This window comes from Equus przewalskii, chromosome 5 (genome assembly GCF_037783145.1).
Source record: "Equus przewalskii isolate Varuska chromosome 5, EquPr2, whole genome shotgun sequence".
Lineage (NCBI taxonomy): Eukaryota > Metazoa > Chordata > Mammalia > Perissodactyla > Equidae > Equus > Equus przewalskii.
The window spans coordinates 29105730-29114960 of record NC_091835.1 but is presented as its reverse complement, the minus strand read 5'-3'; positions in this window follow the sequence as shown (position 1 = coordinate 29114960).

Here is a 9231-nt window from a genome sequence, read left to right as displayed (position 1 = left end):
ATTAGATGAGTTTTGACCATCATATATACCCATGTAACCTAAACTTCTATAAAATATAAAACATTACTATCACTCTAAAAAGTTCCCTCGTGTCTACGGTTGCCAGATTTAGAAGGAAAAATAATAGAATGCCCAGTTAAATTTGAATTTCAGGGGCTGGCCCCGTGGCTGAGTGGTTAAGTTTGCGCGCTCCGCTGCAGGTGGGCCAGTGTTTCGTTGATTCGAATCCTGGGCACGGACATGGCACTGCTCATCAAACCACGCTGAGGCAGGTCCCACGTGCCACGACTAGAAGGACCCACAACACAGAATATACAACTATGTACCGGGGGGCTTTGGGGAGAAAAAGGAAAAAAATAAAATCTTTAAAAAAAAAAATTTGAATTTCAAGTAAAGAAGAGATAATTTCTTAGCACAACTATTGCATGAGAAATACTTGCCCTAAAAAATTATTGTTTGTCTGAAATTCAAATTTAACTGGGCATCCTGTATTTTGTCTGGCCGTTATAGTCATACTCCTTCCCACTCAGTCCTTGACATGTTTTGTCTATTTTTAAAAATTGAGTTGTTTGCCTTCTTATTATTGAGTTAAGGAGTTCTTTAAACATTCTGAATATCAGTTCTTTGTCAGGTACGTTTCAATAGACACCTCACAAGCTAATAGATGTGACTAGCTAATAAGCACATGAAAAGGTGCTTAACATTATTATGCAATAAGGAAATGCAAATTAAAACCACAATGAACAATATTTTTTCCCTGTGTCTTGTCTTCTCATTTTCTTTTTTTTTTTTTTTTAAGATTTTTTTTATTTTTTCCTTTTTCTCGCCAAAGCCCCCCGGTACATAGTTGTGCATTCTTCGTTGTGGGTTACTCTAGTTGTGGCATGTGGGACGCTGCCTCAGCGTGGTCTGACAAGCAGTGCCATGTCCGCGCCCAGGATTCGAACCGACGAAACACTGGGCCGCCTGCAGCGGAGCGTGTGAACTTAACCACTCGGCCACGGGGCCAGCCCCAGTCTTCTCATTTTCTTAATGGTGCATTTGGTTAACAGAAGTTTTTAATTTTTACGAAGTTTAATTTATCATTTATCCTTTTATGGTTTTTACTTTCTATGTCCTAAGAAACCTTCATCTATGCCCAAGTTGCAAAGATATTCTCCTATATTTTCTTCTAGAGGCTTTAAAGTTTTAGCTTTTATGTTTAGATCTATGATTCATCTTGAATTACTTTTTCTGTATGGTGTGAGGTAGGCATAGAGGTTCACTTTTCTGTCGGGATCCAGTTGTTCCAGTACTGTTTGTTAAAAAGACTGTCTTTTTCCTGTTGGATTGCTTTGGCACCTTGTCAAAAACCAAGTGTGCATGTGTGCCTCTGTTCCTGGGATCTCTATTTATTCCTTTGGTTTACTTGCTGGTCCTTATGCCGGCCCTCTCCAGTACAGTTCTGATTACTGTAGCTTTACAGAAAGTATTGAAGCCAAGTCATATAAGTTCCCCAACTTCATTCTTTTCCAAGACTGCTTTGGATAGTCTGCTTTGAGTTTCCATATACATTTTATAGTCTTGGCAATTCCTATGAAAAAGCCTGTGGGATTTTGATTGAGAAATATTCTGCAAATTTTTTTTTTGGTTTTTTTGAAGATGAGGGGGGTTTTTTTGTAAGGAACTTTTTTGTTTTGTTTTTGCTCGGAAAGATTCATTCTGAGCTAACATCTGTTGCCAACCGTCCCCTCTCTTTTTTTTCCTACCCAAAACCCCTGTGCCTAGTTGTATATTCTAAGTGTAAGTCCTTCTGGTTCTTATATGTGAGCCACTACCACAGCATGGCTACTGACAGATGGGTGGTGTGGTTCTGTGCCCGGGAACTGAACCCAGGCCACCGAAGTGGAGTGTGCTGAACTTTAACCACTAGACCATCAGGACTGGATCAAATGTTTCTACATTTTACTTCCTTCTCAATGACCACCATTAGAGCCATGTTATTGACAAGCACTTTCACATAGTTCTATCGCCCACACCACATGTTTCTCTCTCTCTCATAAACAGGAATCACTTCTGAGCCTCTGATCCTTTTGCTCATCTTGCTCAATTTCTCCCAACATTATTTCTGTTCCATCATCTACATCCTTTCCCTCTCTTCCTTCAAATCTCAATGTTCCCTTTTAAAAAAATATACTTTCAATAATTACTCCTGGATGTAGTGATTCCCTTCTCTGACTTCATGTAAGAGGAAGAACCCATCTAAGAGTTCAGAACTTCTACCCCATTTACCAAGCTTACCGCCTGGCTCCCTCTCCACCCTTGGCTCTGCCACAGACTAGCTGTGTGACCTCAGGCAAGCGGTTTACTCCATCGGAGCCTAGTTTACTTCTCATTAAGTGAAAAGATTAGACTAAATCAGTGTTGTGGTTTTGTTGTGGTGGTTTGGTATGGTTTTGTTGATACCAAAATTCCTTCAAGAATCTGATGAAATTTATGAATTCTCTTTCCCGGGAAAATGACATTCACACATAAATATTTTGCAAATTATGTCCAAATGTTCACAGACTTCCTAGAGCCTATCCATGAACTTCAGCTTAATGATACCTGGACTGGGCCCCTTCCTTTTTGTTCCAATAGCTCTCTCTGGCTCTGATTTTAATTCCTCTTAGAAATAGAAACAGAACAGCAGCAATTTCCATCCCTTCTGAGAACATCCCTCCAAGAAGAATGGTGCTGACACCCTCAGCCACGTTCCGACGATCAGGATTCTGGAAAGTGCCTGTGCTAAGAAGACAAGCAGTTGAGGCAAGAAAGCTCTATGTATCTATTTATTTGCCTCCCAGACAATAATCATTTCTAGAATGTGATGGAATTCTCCCCTTAGGTAATATTTCTCCACCTTCCAGTCTGTTCCGTAAAATGTGACTGATATGTTTAGCAACTTGCAACTCCCACTTCTGTTGAATTTAGTTGGGAATGTTGTATTGAATTTAGATAGATATGTTGTCAGTAAAATAATTTAAGAATCTCTTTATATCACAACAGCAATTAGGGATTGGGTTAAGTGGGAATTATATTGGAACATGATTGTGAATTCTTTACCTTTTTAAAGTATAACTTTTCTAGCTCTATCACTAAAACTGATCTACGGCAAAATCACCCATTTCAGACTCATGGGACAACTTGATATGCACCCCTAGATCCCTGAACGGGGTTTCTAATACACCACTAAAACCAAAGCTTGGTGAAAAGTAGCTAATTCCATACCTTGTTGCCTGAAATGTCTTATTCGCAGAAAGCAAAATCCTTTCAGACCATCTGGGATGGCACCAAGAAGACAAGAGCCAGCCTAAAGGATCTTTCACTAGCCAAAACATTACAATTTGAACAATAAAAAGGAAATAATCATTATATGTCATTGGCACACATCTGAGAAAAATCATGAGCCTACGAGGGTATTCCAGAAGGGAGAAAAACATAACATGCACTAGAAGAAAATTTCAACTCATGAAAAGGATGATTATGTAGGATATATTAAAGATGATCATGTTATTCTCTGTTATCCACCTTAGTATTAATATTAAGTGTATTGCATTGCATTTCTTTTTTGAGGAGGATTAGCCCTGAGCTAACATCTGCTGCCAATCCTCCTCTTTTTGCTGAGGAAGATTGGCCCCGAGCTAACATCCATGCCCATCTTCCTCTACTTGATATGTGGGATGCCTGCCACAGCATGGCTTAAAAAGCGGTATGTAGGGCCACACCCGGGATCTGAACTGGCGAACCCTGGGCCACCGAAGCGGAACATGCCAGCTTAACCACTGCACCACTGGACCGGCCCCTGCATTGCATTTTTTATCATGTCAAGAAATTATTAAATACATTTATTTGTTTAAAAAGATCAAAATTTATGATTAGAAGGGTAATTGGCCCATTGACCATGGGGGAGATATCTACAAATGACTTTCAAATGAGAACTGATAAAAGAGAGAAAGTAAAATATTAGAAGAGTGTGGATTCCAATCAAGCAGTGAAGTAGTTACAATCTGCATAAAGGGTTCATTACCTCATCAACTGAAATCAGGAAGCAAAAGCTGTGAAAGAGATTCCGTTATTAAATGGATGGATGGGCCAGGTTTCAAGTAAAATACTTTGGCCTGAAAAGGCCCATTACAATAAGAAGGATTTCAGTCTGTGTGTCAGTTTGCTTTTGCTCCATAAAAAAACACCCCAAACTTAGTGGCTTAAGTTTTCACTTATTTCTCTCCATTCTGTGGGTCAACTGATCAGCTCTGCTGGTCTGGTCTGGTTCCGGCTAATGCTGAATGGTCAGGCTGAATGGTCAGTGTGAGGTGGCTGGGTCTAGGTGGCCTCAGCTGGGATGGCTTGCTCCACCTGGTGCCTCATCCTCCAGTAGGTTAGTCTCAGCTTCCTCACGTGGGGGTTTAAGGATTCCAAAGACAGTAAGATAGAGCAAGCCCCAGTGTGTCACATTTGCTATTGTCCTGCTGGCCCAAGCAACTCCAATGACCAAGCTCAGTGAGTGTGAGAGAGGATTACTCAAGGAGGCGTGGACAAAACAGGGACCCTGACTGCGGTAACCGACTACAGCTTGTTAACAGTTTAGTTTATTAGACTTCTATGTGTGGCTTAAATGCTTAGAAATATTTTGCTTGTTTGATTTACCTGATCAGCATTTGAAATGTTTGAGAGAAGCAGACACATAAAATTCGTGATGTGGTTTGAACTAAGAAAATTTAATCAATCAAGTTTCGAGTGGTGGTAAATGTTTAAAGACAATTTAATGTTAAATTTATGAGGTAACTGCACATGAATCAAAGAACAAGTAAAAGTGATTATTCTTATTTTATATAAATATTGCTAGATTAATAAGTGGACTAGCCAGATTTATAAGTTGAATTTAAAAGCTTGAGAAAAATCAGGATTTAAATTTTACAGCTTAATGTAAGTGAATAGTAATTCAAACCAATTATTGTAAATAATTTTTCCATACATAGAAAGTCTCTCTAACTTTAGTAAACCTCAGTTGATACATTTATTCAATTGTTTGTTCAAAACATATTTATTGCTCATCTGCTATGAGACGGGTGCTATTCTAGGCATTAGGAATATAGTGGAAAATGACTCCTGGTCCTGTCCTTCATTGAGAGTAAATACGAGTGGAGGATGCAGGGGCAGGAGGGTAGTGTCAAACAAGCCAACACATGACTTCAGATAATGGAGAGACAAATACCAGTCAATCAGAGACAGTTTCTTTACCTCCTGACTCTAACCCCATCTTCCTCATGGCAAAGGACCCTTTGTCCCCTCTCCCACTGTCCAGGAATAGAAGCAGTGGCCTTTCCCTTTTTCCATAGCCAAAGACACCACCAAGTTCTCCAACTCCTACCAGACTCCAGTTCCTGATACCAGCCTACCGATCCTCACATAACCAAAGAATCCACAAATGTTTATTAAGCATCTACTATATCACAGGGTGAGGCTCTGTCAGGGCAGAGAAGGGAAGAGGAAAGTAAGAATTCAGAGAATGTGCAGTAAACCAAGCAGCCCAATGGTAATGAGCACTCAGCAAGTGATACTGGCCCTGATATCAGTTCCCCTACATTAAGCCCGGCATATATGGGGTTAAACTCAAAAGGCACCCATCCCCTTTCCCTGCTTCTTTAAGTTACGTTCATATGTAAATATCAGTTTCTTTAACTTTTCTATCCCTGAGCTTCAGGCAAATAGAAGTTACACATTGTTTAAGCCCAGGTGGCCTCATGCTGGGCTCACACTGAAGTTGTGGCTGATTATGGGTCTCTGAAGTTTACTACAGGGAAACTGAGGTCTGGAGGATATCAAGAAGCTGAAGCTTCCCAGATCCCAGCTCCTGGGCTTCCTGGCACAGGAATCCACCACCCATCACAGAAGCAGACAACCAAGAACAGCCACCTGCGGATTCCCTTATCTCACCATCTCCCTCCCTAAAAGCAGCCTCACAAGGCCAAACACAGGCTGGTGGGAAGGCGACAACCAGCAAGGCCACAGGCTCCTCTCCCCTACCCAAAACACCAAATAAAAACCCCTATCATTTTCCCTTTGAGGAGGTGGATCTGAGTTTTAGCTCCCATCTCCTCTTCTGTCTGCCTTTCAATAATAAAAGCCCCTTTCCTTGCCATAAGCCTGGCATTCCAGTTTTTTATTTTTGGCCCCTCTTGTGTGCTGCGTAAAAGAACCTGTGTTTGTGTTTGGTGACACAAGTATTTCCTCTACACCTCCCACCCAGCTAAGCACTGAAGGGTGAGAGGCCATAGTGGTGAGGAAGCCAGGATCCTTGCCACCAGGGAGGACAGTCTTGTAGGGAAAGGAAGACCCTACTTCATTCAATTAAAGACACCCCTTTCTTTACATTTTACAATCTTTAAAATTGGACTTTATCTTACAATGGTGATGCTTTTGAGTGGATGAAACAGTTAACTATACCACAAAGCAGCATCATGCCTGAGAGCTGTGTAAAGCCTACGGCAATTAGAACAGTGGTCTGAAGTCAGGCTGCACATTAGAATCACCTGGGAAACTTTAAAAAAAATACTTAGGGGCTGGTCTTGTAGCCGAGTGGTTAAGTTCACGCGCTCCGCTGCAGGCGGCCCAGTGTTTCGTCAGTTCGAATCCTGGGCGCGGACATGGCACTGCTCATCAAACCACACTGAGGCGGCATCCCACGTGCCACAACTAGAAGGACCCACAACTAAGAATATGCAACTATGTACTGGGGGGGCTGCTTTGGGGAGAAAAAGGAAAAAAATAAAATCTTCAAAAAAAAATACTTATACCCAGACCCCACCCCAGACCAACTGAATGAGTTTGGAGAGGGTAGGGCTAGGGAGGGGTATTTTTGAAAGCACCCCATGTGATTCTACTATGTAGCCAGGGTTAAGAACCGGGCTGGCAGTTTCACATCCGTTCCCCTGAGGTTAATGAAGCCTCCCCAGGGGCACGCCTGCCTGGATACTTGAGGGCAGGGGTCAGCAAACAGAGCCTGTGGCCCAAATCTGGCCTGCTGCCTGCTTTTTTACCACCCAGGAGCTAAGATAGTTTTTACATTTTTAAATGGTTGGGAGAAAATATCAAAAGAAGAATATTTTGGGACATGTGAAAATTATACGAAATTCAAATGTAAGTATCCATAAATAAAGTTTTATTGGAACATAGCCATACCTCTTGGTTTACGTATTGTCTATGGCAGCTTTTGTGCTACAAGGGCAGAATTAAATAGCTGGGACAGAGGCCATCCAGCTGGCAACGCCTAAAATATTTATGATCTAACCCTTTATAGAAAAAGTTGGCTGATCCCAGCTTGAAGGGAATGGATTTCCAGAATCTCAACATCCCTGCGTCCTCTTCCGAGAACTTACCTGCCTGGGAAGACGTCAGCTGTGAAGGCTTAGGCGCTGTGGGGATCTTCTCCCACCTCTGGTTTACCTTAGCCCTCTCACCAGCCCTGGGGTGTAAAAGCCCCGAGGCCCTAAGCAGAGAAATAACCCCAAATACTGGTGTCTAATAGGGTTCTGAGGACTTTTTTTTTCAAGTCAGGTGGGTTCCGGATATTGCCTTCCAAAGACTGTGGAGGACTCAATCAAGTTTTCAGCTGCCAAATCGTTAAAAATATTTGGTGATAGATGGCTATGCGATTTTTGGCATCTAACTCAGAAAGCATTCAAAGAATTGAGTAACATGGCTATGCCAAAACTAGTGTCATAATTATTATGTAAACAAGGTTTTTTGAGGTTTACAACTAAAATATTTTAAATGCTGAATGTGGTCTCTTTCTATGAACAAGCAGTATTTGTCCACAGGAACATGACCACTAGGAGGAAATAAAGGTTCATCTCAGAAAAAGTGAATTTCAAATAACAGTTTATGTTTATTATTTATCAAAACTTGTCTCCTATTTACATTTGGGTCAATTATGTGCTGATAATTGTACTTATAAATGAGACCCTCACCATCTTGCTGCCCGCTCGCTCCTCCCCACTTGGGCCCTCCACAGGGCAGCTCACAGCAGCCCAGAGAGAGACGGAGCCAGCAGACCGAGGTCTTTTTGTAGCCTAATCTTCTAAGGGAAGCCCCATCATTTTTGTCTTATTCTATTCGTATTCTACTGACGGAAACAAGCGACTAGGCCTGGCCCGCACTCAAGGGGCGGGAGATACACCAGGACATGAATACCAGGAGGTGGGAGCACCAGAAGCCATCTTGGAAGCTGCCTGCTGCAAATGTCAAATTTTTCTTTTTTTTTTTAAAGATTGGCACCTAAGCTAACTGTTGCCAATCTTTTTTTTTTTTTTCCTGCTTTTTCTCCCCAAATCTCCCAGTATGTAGTTGTATATTTTAGTTGTGGGTCCTTCTAGTTGTGGCATGTGGGACGCTGCCTGAGGGTGGCCTGACAGGGTGCCATGTCTACGCCCAGGATCTGAACCCACGAAACCCGGGCCGCTGAAGCGGAGCCCACGAACTTAACCACTCGGCCACTGGCCGGCCCCTACAAATGTCAAATTTTAATAACAGTTATATCCTCTACACTATTTAAACTTAGGATGACGAGTTTTAGATGTCATCTTAAAAATGTGTAAGAAATGCAGTTTTCCAAAATTCTTCTAGAAATAAACAAGTAAAGACATTTGAAGTCCGGGAGCGTCAGGCCTAATTTAGCTGGGTCCTGTCAGGCAGCGGGGCCTAACCAGAGGGTCACCAGGGGCCCGGCGGCTGCGGCGCTCTGCCAGTCCGAAAACCCACGGCCCCAGTGCGGGCGGGCGGAACACTGAGTGCGCCTGGCTCCGTGGGCGTCAGAGGCCGGGCCGGGGCCTTAGACTCGATAGGGAGGGAAAGGCAGACGATGGTGGGTTTCGGACGAAGGGAGGAAGAGGATAAGAAGTGCTGTTCTCAAAGGCAGGTGTGTCGGGAGCGTGTAGGATGAACCAGAGGCCGAGGCTCGGAACCGCGATCCGCAGCAGGGACCCAGGGGAGCAAAGGCGCCGGCCTTGGGGTGGTCCCCGCAGTCGGGAGAGGAGAGGATGCAGTCAGCACACGTTCTAGAGGATGAGTCCTCAGAACCGGAGGCTAACCAGTTAGCCGATGACGGTCCTTCAGCAGACGTGGAGCAAGACCCTTGGGAAACACGGCGGTCTGGGGCGCTGTGGGGACACAAAATGGTGAGACCAGGGGCAGCCCTCAAGGAATTCAATC